Source organism: Mus caroli, chromosome 4, assembly GCF_900094665.2.
Source record: "Mus caroli chromosome 4, CAROLI_EIJ_v1.1, whole genome shotgun sequence".
NCBI classification, from domain to species: Eukaryota; Metazoa; Chordata; class Mammalia; order Rodentia; family Muridae; genus Mus; species Mus caroli.
Window position 1 is genome coordinate 122,678,188 of NC_034573.1, and position 20,736 is coordinate 122,698,923.

The 20,736-nt window shown below is 54.3% G+C and overlaps 1 protein-coding gene across 7 annotated transcripts in view; it reads left to right on the top strand.

Annotated features, from left to right (window-relative positions):
- Ahdc1 (AT-hook DNA binding motif containing 1) overlaps positions 1-20,736 on the top strand; it is a 72,964-nt gene that overhangs the window by 20,500 nt on the left and 31,728 nt on the right. The window contains exon 1 of one of the 7 annotated variants that reach the window (XM_029475886.1): positions 7,248-7,876. The exons of the other annotated variants lie outside the window; for them this stretch is intronic. The gene's annotated coding sequence lies outside the window, so the exon portion shown is untranslated. Of the gene's footprint in view, positions 1-7,247; positions 7,877-20,736 lie in introns of those variants that run through there. 7 annotated transcript variants of the gene reach the window in all.

Genomic DNA, 20,736 nt, shown 5'->3' on the forward strand with positions numbered 1-20,736 from the left:
AAAACAGATACAGAAATCAAAACAAAATCTCTAAGTCCTGCTTATGGTGCGTGGTCTTGATTGTCAGGAAAATGGGCACATTAGTAGCTCTCCCCACCTCTTGAGAGTGAGGATCGAGTTAGTTTAACAAGTTATACAAAGAGCCTCTTGGGTAACATACAAGTTTCCAACCACTACAGAGAGTAAGGTACTGAACATGTTACCTGTCTTCTTTTCATCATCATTTGGAAAGAAGTGTGTGTAGGGGGGCCCCGTTCAGAAAGGAAGAACTGAGCGGGCTGACGCTCTTTGGACGGAGATGAGCTACACAATAAAATGTCAGTGTGGGCTGGTGTTCACCGAGGGCTTAGTGTGGAGCACCACACTCAGGAGGCAGAGCGTGGTATCATCCTCATCTGCAGGTTGGAAATGGGTTCCGAGAGGCACAGCGACATCCCCCAAGTAACACAGCTAATCAGAAAATCACACGCGTGTGCACACGTGCGCACACACAGGAAACAAAGTAAAAGGAGGAAGTTACCTAGTAGGGGCGAGGGTACCTTTTCTTTCTCCTTCCTTCCTTCCTTCCTTCCTTCCTTCCTTCCTTCCTTCCTTCCTTCCTTCCTTCCTTCCGGAGATAAGTCTGTCTACACAGCCTCAGCCTGTCCTAAACTCACTCTATAAAGACCAGGATGTCCTGGAACTCAGAGATCAGCCTGTTTCTGCTTCCAACATGCTGAGATGAAAGACCTGGGCCACCACTGGCTGCCTGGAGCTACTTTTCACAAAGAGTCAAGCTAGTTGGGGGTTGGAGTGGGGGTGGCGGTTGGGGGTTGATCCAGCAGAGGAAGGAGGAATCCTTTGTCCGGAGAGGGACTGGGGACTGGAATAGCAAAGTAGGAGTGGAAGAGGACTAGGCGCGCTTGTAGTGTGTGCGTGCCCGTAGGGGCGCGCACATGCTTGTGCTCAAACACTTAAAGGGGGGAGGGAGGGAGAGAGACTGACTTGCGAAGTCCAGACTGCCCTCAAATTTGAACTTGCTGCAGTCTTCCCGAGTTGGCCTCCAAGGGCTAGGCTTATAGGTGTGAGCCACTACTCTGGGCTGAAAACCTCCACAATGGGGAAGCAGGGTTAGTGTGGGCTGAGTCTGTATGGGCTCCCTGCTGTGAGCTCAGGTAAAGGGAAGTGGAATCTGATCTGCAGGAATGCTCCCAGGACTGGCCGAGCTCTAGTTAAAGCTGAGTTGACAGAGATGGGGGCCCGTAACATTTTAGGCAGGGCCCAAGCACTTCAAGGGGAGACTGAATAGTGAAGGGCTGAGAAATGGGAGGAAATGGCTTAGTAAAGATGGGTTGGGAGGGCTAGTGGCCTTGGGCCATTTGATGGGTGACAGTAAGAGGCGTAGCTCATGATCAGGAAAGGAAGTATAGCATAGTTATTAACAGGGTGCGCTCTGGAGGTAGCCTAACCAAGCTTCCTCCTGACCACTTGTCTTTGAAGCACCTGACCCAAGTACAAGATGACCCGAGAGCAGTCTAGTGCCTGGAACACGGGCCGGCCGACATGGCTCCTTCATCCTCAGGGATGTGTGCATCTGGGGCTAGGCTGTTTTAGGACACAAAAGCAGGGAACAGAATTGATGTATTTATAAAACAACAACGACAAGGCAGGTGGAATGTTAGTCTGTTAGCCGGCTAGGCATGGTGGTGTCTCTGTAACCCCAGCCCTTGGAAAGCTGAGGAAAAAAACATCATGAGTTCAAGGACAACCTGAGCTATATAGTGAGGCCCTGTCTCCAACACAAACAAGAACGTGTGTGGTGTGTGTTTGTGTGTGTAGTTAGAAGGTTACTAGAAGTACCAAGGAGGAAATTGAAGCAGTATGGCACTTAATAGCATACAAGATAGATTGCAAGGGTGCCCTGAATATATAACTTTGGTTTTTTGAGACAAGATTTCTCTGTGTAGTCTTAGCTGTCCTGGAACTAAATTTGTAGACCAGGCTGATCTCAAACTCACAGAGTTCCACCTGCCTCTGCCTCCTAAGTACTGGGATTAAAGGCATGTGCCATCACCACTGCCCAGCTGGATTTTTGAAGCAAGGGTCTCACTGAGTTGGCCAGGCTGCTGTAGAACTCCTGGCCACTCTCCTGCCTCAGCCTCCTGAGTATCTGGAAGTATGGATGCACACCATCACTCTTGGCACAGATGATAAATTGAAATAAACTTACAGATAGAGGCTGTAGTGACTATTTGGAATTGTTAAATTTTATTAGAACCCCCCCCCCCAGCCCACAGTTTACAAGTGATTTATCCTTCATGAATATCATGTGAGGTGTAGATGTTGCTGTCCCCATTAGTAAGGTGGGAGACACTGAAGCTCAAAGGGAAAAACAACCAGAATCACCCTTGATTCCCTGAGAGTCCCTGTGGCAAGGTGGCAGAATGAGTGTGGAGTAGAGAGAGAGATGCTAAAGTAAAGCCAGCGTCCAGACATGGAGCCAGCCTGGATAGTTACGGAAGTGGCCTACTTCCTTGAGTCAGGAGCATGGTCAGTACACTTCAGCCTGGTCCGTTCAGGGTGAGCTGAGAAAGGCTGAACGGAGGAATAACCCTAAGGGCACAGGGGCAACTGGCCAGGCCTGAGGCATGGGGGGCAAGGGGGTCAGCCAGCAGGGCCAGATCTGTCCAGAACTGAGTGAGTCTGTGGGTGGTATTCAGATGGGTGGAGAGGAAGAAATAGCCCACTAACCAGAGGAGAGCGAAGGGTCACGTGATCAGCAGGGCCCAGGCTGGCTGCGAAGGCCACTGAATGTCAAGCCAGAGACCTCAGCCTTGAAGTTCACATCAGCACTAAGGCAAAGTCACAGTCAGGACGTGGGATTTGAGTACACACAGGATAGTCCTTGAAGGCGATGGGGTGGGAAGCCCGTCGAGGAACCTCCACGGCTGAGCTGGTGATGAGGTCAGGCCAGAGACAGGTTGGCAGAAAAGAATGAGACCCGAGATTCCGTACTCTCGGACGTTGCCCTTTGGTCCTTCCTAAGTGGGGTCCCTTCTTCGTTATACCTGTTTTCTCATTTAGATTTTTTTTTTTTAACTTTTGGAGCTAAGAATCCATTTTGAGAAGATGACAGAGCTAGGGCCTTCTCTGCAGATAAATATATAAGAACGATTTGGCTAACATTTTGTGACAAAAGTCCATGACTTGAGCTGGAGGGTCAGCGTGAGTTAAGAGTGGCACCAGCGCCAAGTGCTTCTCCTGGACCAGGCGCTGAGTGTCCTGTGAAAGCTGCGCACAGCATATGGGACGGATACCATTATTCGTTCAGATCTGTAGCCCAGGAGGCCTACAGAGGCTGCGTGACTGGCTCAGAATCACAGCTGCAAAGGAAGACTGAGTTCCTCAGCTCGGATATTACAGTTAGCTCAGGATTCTAGGACCAAGCAGGGAGGAATGGCAGGGACCAGGACAGGCCTGGGAGGGGTCTTAAAGCCATGGAGAAGTTGAAGCCAGAGGTAGGGAAAAGGGCTGCATCAATGCCAGCTTAGCCCTGAGGCGTGAGAGGCATCAGGTGATGCGGGTGAGGGCTGAGAAGGAGCATCACATGTAGATCTCCCTGGCCTGGCTTCCAGAGTCTGCCTTGTAGAATCCTACAGCTAATGGTGGCTGCTGGGGAAGGGTGGAGTGTAGGCTACTCTAACTTCATGACCTGATTACGTTGAGCTGGCTGGCAGAGAAGGCCTTATCCCTGACCCTTTGACTCAGCTCCAGTGCTGTCTCGAATCTGCCCTCCCTCCCTCCCTGTGCCAAGGCCACTGAGAACTGCCAGTGGGCCTTGAACTCTCCAGGGGAATACAGAAGTAGAGACTTCATTCCAGAGAAGACGCTTGGGGTCCGTCTGATGAGATTACAGTGGACTCTGGCACCCCAGCTGCTTGGGACCCACCCGTATTAGGTTCTCACTGGGCTCTGTCAAGGAGCATAGCCAGGAGTGATGGGGCTTAGCTCGGCAGGCTGGAATATGGGTTTGTGGGGAATTGGACTTGGCTGTCTAGAATAGGTCTTTTTGTAAGGAGTCAGATAGTAAAAGTTATAAGGCTTTGTAGGCCATTCATTCTGTTGTGGTACCTTGAAAGTAGCCTTAGACAATGCATAAACAGATGACCAGGCTGTGTGCCAGTAAAACTTCACTTATAAAATAGACACAGGCTGGATTTGGCCCATGGGCTGTAATTTGCCAACTCCTGGTGAAAAGCCTTTTTCTTTCTGAAGGATGTGCAGGTTTTAAACTAATATTAGTGATCTCTGAGCAAATAAGTCTGATGTATCAGGCAGGCTCATCTGGAAGGTGATCTTGGACTAGAGTCAAGTGTGAGCACCTGTTTGTAATCCCAGCACCAGGAAAGTCCAGGCACGAGGTGAGATGTTGAGTCTGAGGTTAGCCTAGGCTCTGTAGTGAGCGCCACACCAGCCTGGGCTACAGAATATAGTCATGTCTCAAAAAGAAGCAATAACAACCAAAAATTTGACAGTGGCTGAACATACTTAAAAATCTCTGGCTTTGCCTAAATTCACAGATGGGGATGGGGAAGCACGTGGTGTTGAGATTTAGACCCCCCCCCCCATAAGGATGTGGTCTGGATTGGGGAAGTGGGTGATCTGACAGGTACAGATATTGATCTGGAGTTGGCAGAATTTTGGTCATATACCATAACATCATCTGATCTAGAACAGTGGAAGCACAGTGGAAGGAAGTAAACATTTTCTAAAACCTGTTTTTTTTCTTTTATCCTTTTCTTCTTATTTTTTTAATATTTATTTATTTATTTATTTTGAGGCAGGGTCTTACTGCACAGCTCTGTCTAGCCTGGACTCAACAGAAATCCGCCTGCCTCTGCCTCCCTGGTGCTGGGATTAAAGGCGTGCAACCACTTTTTTTTTTTTTTCCTAAGACAGGGTGTCTCTGTCGCAAAGGAGGCTTGGAATGTAGCCCAGGCTTGCCTCATCTCAAACTTAAGACCCTTTCTTAGACTCCCACGTGCTGGAATTACAGGCATGTGCTGGGGGCTCTAAGGAAGAGAAGAGAAGCAAAATCCATTCGCTAATGTATCATATCTAACGCAGCACATCAAAGGTAGGGTCACCTCAGCATATCATCACTACAGGGCTGCTGAGCTACTTCCCATTTTTAATAGTAGGACTAAAGAAACTGCCATGTATTTTACCCATCTCTCACTTGAGACTAACAGTGTTCTCAGAAGCCACGTGTGACAGGTGGCAGCCTTTTCTTTGGGACGAGGGTCCAGGAATCATGAGGCAGAATTATCTGGAATAAATAGAGCTGAAGTGTTGGGTTACACCTTTAGCCACTTTGCGCCGGTATAGACTGGCCCAGCTGGAGACCTGGGCACCTGGGCTGTGGGTTGAGGAGAAAGGATTCCCCTCCCTCAGGGTTCTGACCAACTGGCCCCAGGTGGAACCTCTACTGTGGTTCCCCGCCTCTCAGGGCTTTTTGGCATCACCTCTGGGCACCGGTTCTTAGCTCCTTCCTTTCATCCCAATGTCACCTCTGACTCTGGAGTCCGTCCTGGCCTGGTAGGTGGGGGAAGGCAGGGTGGCAGCTGGACCCTTGGAGCAGAAACCCTGCCCCTCTAAGCCAGCTGCTGCCAGCCTTCCTGGACTGACTCTATGGAAACAGGGGACCCGGAGACAGAAATAAACTGCCAGGTTTCCGGGGCGGGAGGGGGGGGTGTGTGATATGTGACTGCCAACCTTTGTGTTTCCTTGCTTGGAGTGGTGTGTGTGTAGGGAGCAGGAAGCATCTCTAGGCTCTGTGAGGATGCCCCCGGCCCCCCCCCCCGCGCCCGCCCTGTGTCGCGTCTCTCCTCATCTCTGTACCCCTTACCTCTAAGGCTGGGTTGAGTCTAGAATATGATAAATGAGTTAACTTCAGGGGCCAAGTAGTCCGAGACGAGCATTGGAAAGCAGAGTGCAGTCTTTGGGCTCTTGGACATCCAGTTTGGTACCCATCTTTAGACACTATTCGGGAGACCCTCTAGCTGTCCCACAGTAGGTGCTGAACAGACCCAACTGTTGCAGCAGGGTACTAAAGAGTCGGGAGATCTGTATTGGGTACCTACTCTGACACGTTGGGCTTTAGTTTCCGCCTCTGTTTAAGGTTTAATTACTTTGTGTCAGTAATATTCTGAAGCCAGTTTGTCTGATTTTGGGCTGTGTTGCTGTCTAACCTCTGGCAGGTCACTACTGAACCTCAGTTTCCTCCGGCAAGAAACACTGTATCTTTATTGGGACCATAATGGAGTTAATGCTTTTTGATACTGCAGAGCCAGTGTGCGTGTTGTTGGCCACTAATATGAAGTAGGCGCTAGATGTAAATGTATTGTATGAAAATACACTGTTTTGGTGTAAGGGACTTTTACTCTGAAAGGGGGGGGGGCTTTTTAAATCCCTCTCAATAAATGCCCCCCCCCCCAAAAAAAAAGTTTTGCTCAGGAAAAGGCGCACGGCAAAGTGAATAAGGTACTCTCCGAATAAAGCCGGGTAGCTCATCCCAACTTACAGGTAAGGAAATCGAGGCCGGTGATTGGCCACTGGTGCTCGGCGGCGCTATCCAGTGAGGCCTGAGTCCGCCGCTGGGGAGGGAGTGCCCGGGCCGCGGGCGCTCACCGGAGGAGGGGCGTGCAGGTAGCGGGCGCCTCGCAGCCACCAGCCGCAATCAGGCGGTGTTAGCAATTCTGCCGCTCGACCGGCAGAGCAAGCGAGTCGGGCCGGGTGTCTCCCGGGCCCTCCCCAGCCCCGAGCCGGATCGAAGCGGCCCTCCCCTCCCCTTCCACGTGTCCCTCCTCCGCGGGTAGCCGAGGGCCCCGGCTAGCGGGACGGGGGCCAGGAAAAAGCCGAAAACAGCGCGGCCGGGCCGCTCCCCTCCCGCTCAAAATAGCCCCCGGCCGGGGCTGCCACGCATTCCGCCGTTCCCGGGGCGCGGGAAGGAGCGGCGGGCCGGGCGACGTGGCTGCCTCGCCGAGTGGGACTGGGTGGGGGCGAGGGCGGGCCGCGCGGTCGCTTGCTAGCTCGCTCGCTCGCTCGGCCGGCCGGCCGGCATGTGGCTCTCCTTCGGGGAGCCTTGGCAGCCCGGGCGGCGCGCTGCGCCGGGATGATGGAGAGCTTCTGGAATTTCCTGCAGCTGGAGAGCGCGAGCGGCCGGGGGAGCCGGCCCGGCGCGGCTCGGGAAGGGGGCGCCGAGCCGACCGACCCCCGCACGCGTCTCCGTAGCCTCCGCCGCCGCCGCTCCGGGGGTGCGGGAGGTTTCCCCGCCCCAGTCCCGGACCTCCCCGGGGCGAGGCGAGAGGCTCCCCTCCCCCGCCGCTCCTTCGGGGCTGGCGGGGGTCCAGGCCCGCCCTTCCCCGGCCTGGGCGGCGGACAGGGGCCAGGTGCAGGCGACGCCCCTCCCCCCGCCGCCTGGTTTCCCTCTCGGCCCCGTCACCTCCGCCGGAGTCAGAAGCCCTGCGGCCTCCTGGGGAGGGGGCGGGGGCGCAGGCGCGGCCACCGGGCGGCCAGGTAGCTCGAGGGGCGGCGGCAAAACCTCGGAGCGGCTTCCTTCGGCCGGCAGACCCGCGCCTCCTGCTCGAGCCGAGGCGTCGAAGGGCTTCCTCTCTGCTGGAGGCAGGCGAGGCCGTTCGCTCCCAGGCCCCCTTCTCTGGCAACGACCGAGCCAGTGGACCGCGGACGGCTGGGGACCATCCTTGATGATTTCCCCAACTCCGGCAGCGGCTTGGTTTGGGGCATAACTCTGCACCCTGCGAGTCAGGGAGTCCAGAAAAGGGACCCGGGAGGGAGGGCGTCCCGTTTACCGGAGCCCCGAAAGCCAGGGGAGTTGGTAAGTGACCTCTCAGGGCTCTTCATTTTCTTTTCTTTTCTTTTCTTTTACTTCACTATTGGGCGTGTGTGCGCGCGCGCGTGTGTTCAGAGATTAGTTTCCCCACAACTTTGCCTAATTCTAGTACGGTTTGGTAAAGTACGGATGAACCGTTTGGCCACTCCCAGCCGAAGGCCCCGATTCAGTTACATTCCCGCCCCCACCGAGCTCACCGCGCCGCGTTAAACCGGAGCATCGGTGGTAGTAGGCATGTTTGATTCTTTCTCTGCCCTGCACTGTTCAGTGTCCTTGGGCAAGTCTCTTTACTCCTTTACCTTTGACTTTTCTGAAAAACTAGGCCTTGTGGGGCTTAAAGTTGCACGTGTAAGGCAATTAGTGTGGGGCCAACTCATAGTAATAGTAAGGACACCTGAGTAACAGCAGTCGCTTTCAGGAGGATAGAGGCCACCCTTAAAGCATTAATCCCATCTGCCTTCCACTGGTCCCTGTATAATGTGGTTTCCCAAGGTAATCAGTGTCTCGTGAGAAGGGGATGGAGAGGGAGAGCCGTTGGCTTCATTGAGTGTTCATTTATTCATTAAACCCGTGCTTACTGTTAGGTTCAGGTAGATCTACACGGAGTAAGAGACCTTGTAAGTTGCTGGGTGCTGGAAACCAGTTCTTGGCACAATGTATTAAATTATAAAGTCCTTCCTCCCCAGCCTGAACTAAGTGTGGACTGGAAACTGATGCCCAAGGTGGGGGCTGGTCTCCTCCGGATGCTCCCACTGTTCCGCTGGGGGGTGGGGCTGGCAGAGGACAAAGCTTGGCGTCTCCAGGTGTAAGGCCCAGGCCGGCTTAAGGTCAGTAGGATTTTTTCCTTTGGGGCTCCTTGCTCTCTTTCCACCACGCCGCCGCCAGATGCACAGATTCAAATTCAAATTCCCCTAGGCTCCACTCCAGCCCAGGAAGTACACCTGGACCTGTTGTTCACACCTTCTCCCCACCCCCACTTACCCTGGTTCTGTTTTCTGTTTGATTGGCCTTTCTCCATTGAGAAAGACTAGCACACCGGAAGGAGCCCAAGATTCCTTTCAGTAGGGCTAATGTGAAGGACTTTAATCCTAGCACTTAGGAGGCAGAGGCGGGTGGATCTCCGTACCGTCGAAGCCAGCCAGGTTACCCAGTGAAGCCCTGTCTCAAAACAACAAAGGTTACATTTGACTGTAAACTTGACATCTTGAACCTCAAGTTTGCCTTTCTGCAAAATGGACTAGAGATGGAACTGCCTATCGGGCCGAAGGCCTTCCATTTAAATCCCCAACACCACCAATTATTATATATGGTTAAATAAAACTACCTTGAACACCTATCTCTTCAATTCATCCAACTCACCGTCCCAGGGACATCCTGGCAGAGATCTACTTAAATAATACAGGACATGGATACCCTGGAAATTGATTTTGCTTGAATGCTATGTGTATGGGCTGGAGAAACCTGTGGGTCCTAGCAATACTCTGGGGTTCAGGAACTTGCCCTTTGGCTGGACCAGGAAGTCCAGCACAGTCCACTCTGAGCCACTACACAGAGGCAACCTGTTTGGGAATCAGAGTGTTGCGGTTTGGGTTAGGGAGTAAGCAGCAAGGTTGTAAAACAGGTCCCATCAGAAGTTAACAATGTGCAAGCCAGAGAGTGGTGGTACACGACTTTAGTCCCCAGCACTCTGGAGGCAGAGGCAAGCGAATCTCTGCAAGTTCCAGGCCAGTCTTGTTTACCAAATAAGTTCAAGGACACCCAGAGCTACACAAAGCAATCCTGTGTGCAGAAACAAAAAAATACACATGCATGTATCTGGCTAGTTTCTCATACCCACAGAGGGCTCACAGTAATGGATTGAAAAACAACAGTTAGGCTGTGTGACTTTGAGCAGGCAATTTCTCTTCTGTGTCTCTGTTCCCTTCTTGACGCAGGCTGGATAAGTTACTCCCTCAGGCACCTTCTAGCTCTGACAGGCTCCAAGCCTGTGTTGACTGATGTGTCCTAGGAGATAGCACACAGAGAACCAAGTTGACTGGGAGAACCCTGTCAAGGTATCCCCCACACCTCCCGGAGAGCGAGTTAGTTAGAGCACCTTCCTTACAGTAAGTAAGAAACAAACCCTTCAGGGATTCTGACGGGAATCATGGTGGGTGGAGGGGGCTTGTTACCCAAATGAGCAGTGTTGCAGACTCCCAGGGTTTCTATATTCCTGTAAGCTGGAGAGAGACAGAGCGACAGAGACAGAGGGAGAGAGAGGAAAGGAATGTGTGTGTCAGGGACCAGTCAGTCACTAGGGATGGGGTGCTGAGCATGAGGCAGCTAACTTGTGGGATGTGTGTGTGTGTGTCCCCAGAAGAGTCATCGCAGTGACAGTGGATCAGGGTGTGCTCTAGACAAGGAGGCTGGCCATGAGAAGGAAGGAAAACAACCATACATAAGCTAGCGGGCTTGGTTTAGGGGCTGTGCTGCACAGGCTCCAGCCTCGCCCAGAGGGGAAGGCTTGCCCTCTTTGCACTATTTGGAATTGCAGTTGCTCTCTTGTGAAGGATTCTTTGTGGGGTTGTTGTCAAGATTTCCTGAGCAGTGACTATCTGGAGGGTGTGTCTTAAGAGAGTAGGCAGCCCCTGATCTTTTGGGATGCCATCTGATTGTATGGGGCTTATCAATTGGTATTTTCAGGCTGCCGATCAATCTGGTTCATATTTTGGGTGCCTTTACTCCTCTAGCTCCTATCAAGAGGGAGGTCCCAAAACTGGGTGAAGAGAGGCTGGAAATCTGCCCCTTCTAGTGCGGTGTAGGTACCAGGCAGGCCTAGGCCGCTCGCTCACCGTAATTTTACCACGGTGCCTAAGTCAGGAACAGGCGTGAATTGACCTTTTAACCCCTTCCCCCACCGTGGGATTAGATTCTGTTTCCTGTTCAATCTTCTCTAGAACTAGTTCCATCCCGAGGCACCTCCCACCCCAACAGTGGATAAGCAACCCCAACAACCATTGCCTTCTCCCCCTCCATCCTTATCAGGCCTTGGGGAGAACCTGAGGGCCAGGCTGGTGCCGGGTCTGGCAGGAGCTGAGGGCCCAGGCGGGAGTGATAAATATTGAAGAGGAGGGATTTCGGTGTGGGCTGGAGCAGCTGCAGTGGTTCGAGTGTCACACTATCTCTCCCCAGGTTTACTGACCCATTTCCATTCACGCGGCTGCCGGTTTCCTAGCAACGGCAACAGTCCCCCCAGAACAGGCGGAGTGTGTGTCTGCCATTAGCGACGGCTGCAACTGTGTCAAGGTTACCCCGCTCCCTGCAAACCCACCCCGGCGGGTTTGTTTTCTGCCAGCGCCTGGCACGCACTATGCCAGCCCAGGCAGGGGGGAGAGAAGAGGGCTGGGGGCCAGCCTTAGGGGCTTGGGTGGAGGTGGGGGCTAGGAGTAGCTGCAGTTTCCAATCCAGTGGGAGCCAACTTGGATGGAGTCCGAAGCCTCCCCCCCCAACCCCCCATTTGCTGGTGGAAATTCCTGAGCCTGAGGGGAGCAGGGGGTGGAGCTGTCCCTCGGCCCTGACCCCCGAGATTCCAGAGCCTGGGGGGAGGGGTGTAGGGCTAGGGGCCTCCTGGAGGCCTGCCCGGTCTGACCCCACCTGGCTCACTCTCCTGCCTGCTCTGGCTTCCTCCCACTTGTGTTAGCAGCTCAGGGCTCTCTCTCTTGCTCTCAGCTCTTTGTCCCAGCCTCTGTGCCTGGTCTCCCCCAACAGACTCCCCCGGGGCAGGGTTGTGTTTCTCCCATCAGACTAGGGACTCCCGAGGTTGGGGTTCCTGAAGATTACTCTCTGCCCTCAGCGCCAGTTCCTGGCTGTTTTCCCGTCTTATGGGAGATGAGATAAAACATTTAGGGTAGCAAAGGATTTCTTAATGAGGACTAGCCTGGCAGGCAGATGACCCCTTCCTATTACTTGAACACATTCTACCCTCTATGAAGCCATTATAAATAGGGCTGGTCAAAGGAAGCATAGACCCCTCTGTAAGCCAGGCTGCAAGGGGTTAAGCTGCCCCCCACCTTGGTATGTGAGCTCCCCCAGGTTGGGGGATGGGAGTATGAGGGGTGTCTATTGCCTTATAACCACTCATGGTCAGCTCAGACCTGACCAGTCACATTCCTTCCCAGGAGGGTTGGAACTTAGAGCAGAGAGGGCAGAGGCCTGGAGGGAGTTGATGGGAGGAAGTGTGTGTGTGTGTGGGGGGGGGTGGGGTGTACTCCACCAAGGAGCTGGGGACAAGGAGCAGCTGGGACTAAACTTTGAAAGCTTCAGTCTCACCATCTTTGCTCCCACTTTCTCTACCCTCAAACCTTCCAGGTAGGCCTGCGAGTCTGGCATAGGTGTACAGACCTGATAACCAATTCTAAACAAAAAGGAGTGCAGCAGAGGCAGTTTCTAACATGCAGAGCGGCCCGGGGACTTATGGGTAGCCTCCAGAGTCTCCAAAGTGACTTTCTGGTGCTTGGGGGAGGTTGGCTGGGTCAGAGGCTTTGGCATCTAGGGTACAGAGCAGGCTGTGCTGAACTGTTAGAAAGCGACCTGGGCGGGAACCCAGAGAGCCTGGTTCTGTGCCCAGCCCCATGACTGGCTCCTCATGGCCTCAATCATGAAGAGCTTAGGCCAGCTAAGAGTCCTCCTATCCTGTTAGTCAGTGATTATGGGTGAGAGATGAGGGTGGGCAGTGATGGTCTGGAGAGGTGTGGGAAGCAGCCAGCTCAGGGGGAGTTGCAACATGATCCTGGAGCGAAAATAGCCCAGGTCATTTTCAGCTGCTTGGGCTGAGGTATCTGATCCCAGCAGGACAGCATGGTCAGGGGGCAGGGATGCGCCTTCTGTAAAGCTCCTTGAAAACTGGATGCTGAGGCTGGGAGGCTAGAGAGAGGTTGCCATGCCTGTCTAGGCTTCTTTAGACCCCCTAGGCTCTGGCAGGAGCCCAGGAATCAAATAAGGAATGCAGGGGGTTAACAGGAGGTGCATCCTGGGCTCCCCTCCTTTGGGTCTAGGCCGGGATGAGGTGAAAGGTCAGCCCCAAGGAGCCCAGGGCACTGCTAGGGAGAGGGTAACCTGATCCTGCTCCCTAGCTAGGCTCTGGGATCACACATCGCCTCCCCAGGAAAGGGGCTTTCACATCCCCAGGAAGGAGTTTGTTTAGACTTGTTCTCATCAGGGGCTGTAAGGGGGGGGGGGTGTGTGCCTAGATCCATGGGGTCAGGCACCCCAGCCTGTGCAGAGTGCTTTGTCATCCTGGGATTAGGAGAGTTAGAGGTGACCCTGCTGGAAATGTTAAAGATGGCCTCTTCTGGTTCAGCTCCTGCTCTAGCTCTCTGTGATGAGGTTCCTCGGGCCAGCATGGAGTGGGACAGCAGAAACACCGAGGAGTTAGAATTACCAGCACAGATTGGTGCTAGACTGGCATTGAGATGTGTGTGGGATGGGCAATTACACTTCCATTCAGACATGTCTCTGCTGTCTGGTCATGTATGTGGTAGGGTGCTGGAGGTCTAAGATGGTGTGGTAGGGGACAGAGAGAACACGATGCAAGAACGTGGGCTCTTACATCAAGCTTGGCTTGAGTTCACATCTTTGCCTCTGTCTTAGCATTGAGATCAGGACTCTAAACACTAAAGCAGGCCTTTAGCCTAAATGTTTACCTGTCTGCAGAGTGGAGCAGAGTAGGTGGTAGTAGAAAGTAATGTAAGCGAGAAGGTGCGGTGGAACTTGGGACTAGGGCACTTAACATGCTTGACGCCCTGGGTTCAATTCCAAGCACTACCAAAAATAAAAAGAATGATAACAGATCTCACTAGCTGCCAGGCTGACTCTAGAGAGAAGTTGGTGAGCTAGAGACATAGGAAGGAGAGAGCAGCTTTGAGACTGGCTGGGTCTGTCTCAGTCAGGCGCCTCGGGCTGTGGGGGCCATTACTAGCTGACTTGGTTGGAAGATGAGGTGAGTGGCCTTCTCTGTGAGGTAAGGGTTGGTTCAGTTTAGGGTTGGCTGTACCTATTGTTGACACCCCCCCCAACTCCACCCTGGCAGGCCTTGTGTGGCTCTGTGGGTGTAAGTGTCCCCAGAGAGCGGCTGTAGGTATGTTTGAGAAGGCGCAGGCATCCTGAGAACAAGTAGTCTATTGTCCGCTTCCAGCCCCCAGCTGGGCTGGGCTCTCTCTAGGGGATCCCCTGTTTCTGAGCCCAGATCCCAGCCCACGGACTGTGCCTCTGCCCACAGGTATCCATCTGAGTGGTGTGGGTGTTTTCTGAGTCCCCTCTCCAGTCCTGGGCAGGGGGAGACTTGTACTGAAGACCCCAGCAAGAAGGTCAGGAGCTGGTGTGCCCAAAGCCCTGCCCCCCCTCCTTGAGATACCACTCCAGGTGGACCTATCCCCTTGGAGCCTTGCCTGATCTCCTGAGTTCCGGAGTGCAGTGGGTGGGGTCAGCAGGAGCCCCTAGAACAGGCTGGACTGAGGAGGGGCGGGGAGACCTCAAAGGCATCCCCCATTCCTACAGTGAGAGGCTGAACTGGGATCCTGAGACCACAGGCCCAGCTTAAAATCTTAAAAAGACTGCTTCTGGAAGCCTCTGGTTCTTTCTAGTTCCCATCTCCATTTTACCAGATACTACTTTCTGGAGAAAACCTTGCCAGAATCTGTCCTCACCTCCAGTAAAGGCACCTCTTCCATTACCTTCACTCAGCACTGTGCAGAGGGACAGCTGCTGAGGTATAACAATAACCCCAGCTCTCCATGAGGCAGTTTGCTGGGTACTAGACACTGCCCCTTCTGTGTGTGATTTATCTTTATTGGGAGCTCTGGAACAGGGTTACGGACATGGCATGAGTCAGAAAAGGCACCACTAGATGTTTAGGTTGGGACAGACTGTGAGGAAATGAGCTTACGGAAGGGAAGCTGCCCAGAGCCACGCAGGGAGCAACAGAGCCAGCGCTGGAGGCCAGGGAGACATTCAACCCCATCCCTCCCTGCAAGCACCAGGACAGGAGAGCACTGGGTGTGTCAGTCGTTGCCTTCCACACATCTGTAACAGACCTTTGACTTGGGGAAGAGGGAGGAGGCCATGTTTGGGCAGCTAAGAGAGCCTTTGCAGGCCAAGGGAAGCAATTCTGGACTTCATGAAATACTGTGAGCCCAGTGATTGGGGACATAAAGATGTAGCTTGCAGGTGGGAGGTTCCAAGTTGGGCAAAGAGGAGTGTTGGGAGCCAAAGTCTGGGGATTCAGTGCAAGGGAGGCGGAGATCTTGCTGGCCCAGCACTCCCCTGCACACACCCACAGGCTGGCCTAGTGGAATGCTGGGAAGCCCCGGGGATGGGGCCAAGCAGCCAAGGTGTCTCCGGTGGCACAGAAGCAGTTAAGAGCTGCCTCAGCCCGTTCCTTCAGACAATTAGTGACATCTCGCTTGACAACACCACACTGAGCCGATGCAGACCTCAGCACCCCCCCTCCCAGCCCCCCCACAGCCGCTTCAGCTGTTTATTCTTGGGCTTTAACAATTGGGATTCTGACTTGGAGGAACGGGCGCCCTGCACTGCCCTCTGACCCACCGTCGCCTTGGCAACTGGAGCCCGGTAGGCCTGGGCTCTGCGTTAGGATTACAGATCCTGAATTCACAATCTTGCTTCCCTGCAAGTAAAGGCAGCAGCAGCATGTGGGATCTTCAGCCAGACTGGAGGGGACAGAAGAGGAAGATCCCCAGGGGACATCCTGAGACATGCAGGTGGAACCCTGGGATGGCACATGTGACCTGGGGAAGGGTGCCTCCCTGGGATTGGACAAGGCCCAAGAGCCCCATTCCATTCCAGCATCTTCCATTTGCTCTCTGGAAACTTCCTTCCTGGTAGAGCCCTGAGGGCAGGGGCGAGCTTCTTCATCACATACCCCTTCCCCCTTAGTCAGCCCCCTACCATGCCCAGAGCTCCAAGTGCCAGCAGACTGTGCCCCTGCCGTGCCTGCCGCCATGGCAACAGGCCCCCCTCCCTTGACAGCCCTGCCCACCCTCCCACCCCCCAAGCAGCCAACTGCCCCAGCTGAAACCAGAGCCGAGGCATCTGTGAGCCTCATGCCCAGAGCCACATTCCATTTCTGTCCTCTGTTTCCCCCTCCAAGCCCCCCAGTTCTGGCGACATCACCCCTCCTGCTCATGCCCCTCCCTCCACCCCTGCCTGCTCCTACTGTCCCCCACACTCTATCCATCACTTAGTGTCTCCCCCTTCTTTTCACCCCATTCTCTGAGTGCATCTCACCCTCTTGAGTGTCTCCGCTAGTCTCTGGGTGTGTCGGTCCCTCTGTCTCCTGCTCCCCGGGTTGCTGTGCCTAGGCCTGTCTGTGGCAAGCTCCTCCATCTCTCTCCCTCTGTGTGTGTCTTTGTCTCTGCATCATCCTGCCTGTCTCTCTCTCTCTCCCTCTCTCTCTCTCTTTGTCTTTTTCTCCCTCCTTTTCACATTCTTCCTGAGTCTTTCTTGCTGTCTCTCCTGTCATGTTCTCCCTACCTCTCTGCAGCTGTTTCCCATCCCTTCCCTTCTTCCTTTCTCCTTAGGCTGTTTTTCTTGCCCCCAAGATCTTCCTCTGACTCTCTGCCTTTATCTCCTCATCCTCTCTGTCCTCCCGGTTCTCTCTAAATTCAGATTTCTTACAAGATTCTTCTGTTCCCTGTCTGTGGTCATCTGCCTTGTAACCAATGGCCAGAGAGCTGAGAGTAGCCCTGCAGGGTCACCCCAAAGAAAGGCTTTTTAGTAGGAACTCTATGCCCTGGGTGCCCCACTGGGCATATGTAATTGAACTTGAAATGGGCAGAGTCTAAGATTAAAGAACTTGTAGAAAATGGGGTGCCAGATGAAGAATTTGAGGCCTTCCCTACTTGGTCACCCTTCTAGTAGCGCAAGTGGCACAAATGAGAACTCCCTGCTATCTTGTAGGGTACCTAGGCCGCACTGGTCCCTAAGATTCGTCCTTTGCTCCCGATATGATGGCTTTCTCAGGCTGTGCCTCAGTTTCCATACTCGCTAGCTGTGGCTTTAAAGTACTTTGAGTTCCTGGAACAAAGAGTTATGAGGAACAAGGAAAGGCTCGGGCAACTCACTGCTCACAGCACCGGGGAGAGTCCTGGTGAAATCAAGGTCCTGTCTCCTCCAGTGCCGAGAGGGAGGCAGTGTCCACCTCTCCACAGGGCTGGCAGCCCTGGTGTCCAGCCCTCCGGCCTTCCTCCTGTCGTCGTCCTCCAATGAAGAGTTGGGCAAACAGGCCCTAGGGTAGGGATCCAGGCCTCCAGGGTACAGCACTGGCCTCCGGGTGTGGTGAGGCCTAGTCTGGCAGACAGTTCTAGGACCCTGGGGTCTGGACACCATTCACCAAAGGGGTCAGGTAGGGAGGTAGGGGTGCCAGGGGAGGCAGGTTGCACGCAAGGCATGCTGGGCCCCCTTGGCGGGTGGGTGGGGGGAGCAAAGCTGGCATGGAGGCCTCAGCTAAAATTAGCTGCTTCCCTGCGCGGGAGCGAGCGAGCATGCATGCCAGCCGCCCAGATCGCCGCTGCCTTGGCAGGCCATCTGTCACCACGTTTTTTTGCTAAGTCCCCCAGGGCCCCCTAGCTCTAGCCACCCCCAGGGGCTAGAAGGACTCTGCTCTGAGAATGTTGCTGAGGAAAGTTGTGGCCTTTGCTGCAGGCCGGCTGTGTGACCTCAGGTTTGGTCTGTCCCTCTCTGGATATACAGCAAGGGGGCCCTTGAACACTGCAGTCTCAGGTCCTTTAGTCCTGTGCAGCAGGTGCTGTTGTGGGTCATGGGGACAGGAGGGGACTGGAGTGTGTTCTCCTCCCTTTGAGCTGTTGCTCCAGTCCGTGGTTCTGAGGTAGTCCAAGTGAGGTGGAGGGTAAAGGTGAGGGGGAGGACAGACCGGGTCTGATTCCATGGTTTCAGCTTAAGGCAGTCTGTCCTATATCCAGCAACACCTCAACACCCCCACCCCACGTCTCAGGCTGCCTTAAAGAAACAGTCCACTTGGGAAGCCAGCAGTGGAGACAGGGTTTAGCTGATGCTGGTCTAGCCTGTACCTGTAGGGACTTCAGCTCCCCAGTTATTTTTTCCCTCTCTTCCTGTTCTGCTTGTGTCCTGTGGTCTTAGGAGGGCCCTTGAGGAAGAAGCGGCGGGGAGTGGGAGCTGCTTCCCTTCTGTAAAGCTGCTTCTGACCCCAGCATTTCCTCAGCCCCTTCTCTCTCCCCTACGCCAGAGAGGCTGGGCTGCTGCTCCAAGGTCACCCAGCTTGGCCTAGGAGGAGCATAGACTTGAACCCGGGCCTCTTGGCTCCTAGCCTTCCACACCACTCTAGCCAGCAGGCTGGGCCTGTTCCCTTAGTGAGTCATGCTCCCGGACTTTGTCCTCCTTGTCCCTATCCCTAGTTCTGTGGTCTGAAGTGTGGAGAGGGGCAGCCGTTCACAGCAAAGGGGAGTTCAGCCACTATCCTACCCCCTCCTTGAGTTCATTAGAAATGGAATGGGAGGTGACATTTCCAGGTTGTCTGTGTGTGCCCAGACAGCTTCCTTCCCAGTCTCCTCTTAGCACCTGGCTGCTGGTTACCCAGGCAGAAGGCCCTCCTGTTGTCCAGGGAGCAAGGTCACACCCAGAGCCCTGTGTGCCTCCACCTCCTCCTGGGGCCAGAAGCGTTTGTCACTGGGGCAACGTGTGGCTGTGCCCGGTTCTAGCATTGCTGGGGTGACATTCATGCCCTGTGAGCTGTGACGCTCGCTCCTGCAGGCAGAGGACAGACAGTACCACCCAGGCTGGTGACAGTGATGGGGTAGGGATGTGGGTGGGATGTCATGTCTAGATGGGGGACTCTGAGAAGGACATGGTTGTGTCCCTGGTCATACTTTGTGGGTGGAAGAGACTTACTTCTCCCATGGCGGGAACTATTTTGGTTCACTGTCTATGACAGGTTTTCTCTACATCCCACATCCTGTCAATGGGTAAGAGGTGCCCGGTTAGGTAGTCACACTGTCGAAGGGTGACGACTGGATATCTGCCTTGTGCCATCTGGGGGCATCAGATATGACCATCTCACACTTTGAAGGAAGCAACAGGTTGCAGCTCGGCTGTTCATGTTGGGAGGATTCTCAGTGACTGACTGTTGTGAGGGTGGCCTGCATGAGTGTCTCATGCTGCTGGGATGATGTTAGAGAGGTAGGGGCCTGTCTTTCCCCCTAAAGAGACAACATAGTACCCTGTTGTGTGTGGCTGGCAGTTGGTGGGACTTCCCCATGTGGGCCACAAGGTCCCCAAAAGGCTGGCCAGAGGAAACACTTGAGGCCCTAAGCACAGAAAGTGGGGGCGGGGGGTCTTCATACTGCATGACCTACCTTCTGACCAAGTACCAGCCCTTGGAACTGTGCCTCGGGAGAAGGAACCCAGTGTTTTTCAGGTAGTGTGGGGAGGGGCCTCTGGGGCCTAGGCAGGAGTGTGTCTGAGGAGGTAGTGCACTAGACAGGGTTTGCAGGCAGTGTCCCCATAGGCCTAAGGACCCTATTGCCTGCCTCTCCTGCCCCTGAAACTGTTAAACTAATTAAGGCTGTGGAGCCGCAGGATTAATCGGGGCAGCTCACGCGGGCTGGGGCTCAGGTAGTCGATTAGTGTGCCGCGGAGGATATTGGATTTCTGAACCGCAAGTCAGCACTATTCGGGTCTGTTATCTCCAAGGCTTGAGGGTCAGCAGGCGGGAGGCTCAGGCACTGGCTGCCCTCACCCGCCACCCGCCTGGGCACCCACTTCCCAGCCTGTGAGACCCTCACCTAGCCTAGCCTTCCCTCTCTCCACCCCACCATCCTCTTGAGGCTCCTGTACCTCAACCTAGTCTCTAGCCTCCCTTCTCCGAGGCTATCCCTGTCAGACTGCTGTCTTCTCTGCCCCTCTCTGGATCCTTCTTGGCCTGAGCTCAGTCTCAGTCTGGGGCCCAGCCTGCCTCCTTCCTTGTCCCTGTCCCTCACAGTCTCTGTTCACCTCTCTTTACTGGCCTCTGTCTTCTGTCCTTGTCTCTCTGTCTCTCTTCCTCTGTGCCTATGGTGTTTGTTACAGAACCCCCCTTCCTTCTCTCTCTTGTGTGGTCTTTGCTGGTGTCTGCAACCAGAACAAATCTCCCCCAGCCAACACCCCCGAACAAGGAGGCCAAAGCAGCTAATGGGAAACATGTGATTCTGCCTTGCGCCTGGAGCACCGTGAAGGGAGCCTTAGTCCCAGCCCAACCCTGTTCCCCCACCACACATCCTCCCCCTGCAATGGGCATAGCGGCATTTTCCCTAGTTATTTATTGGGGGAATGGCATTTATCAACTGGAGAATATCAGGATATGGGGGCTCTGAGGGCAGCTGCTCCTTAGGGCTCCTCAGCCCCCAGAGCCTGGCAGACTAGTCTCTCACCCACCTGCCATATGAGGAGAAGAGGGCGAAGGTTAGCTGAGCCATGGGGACCAGTTAGTCACTGGGGTGGGGTAGAGGCTCAGGACACCTTTCCACTTTTCTGGGCATCTGGGGAACTTGGGGGGGGTGGCTCCCTGAGAGTTTGTGAGCTGCTAGGCTGTGTTTCTATCCCCACCCAACCACAGGGAAGCAGGCAACAAACAGAGCAGAGGAAGGCTCTGGCAGGTTGGAATTCTCCTCCTCTGCCTGTGGATAAATTGTCCCTAATCCAGGCTTGGGGTGTTGTCTGGCAGAGAGAGAGAGAGAGAGAGAGAGAGAGAGAGAGAGAGAGAGAGAGAGAGAGAGAAAGAGAGAGAGAGAGAGACACAGAGACTCTAGAGAGAGTGAGGGAGGGAAGAGAGAAGG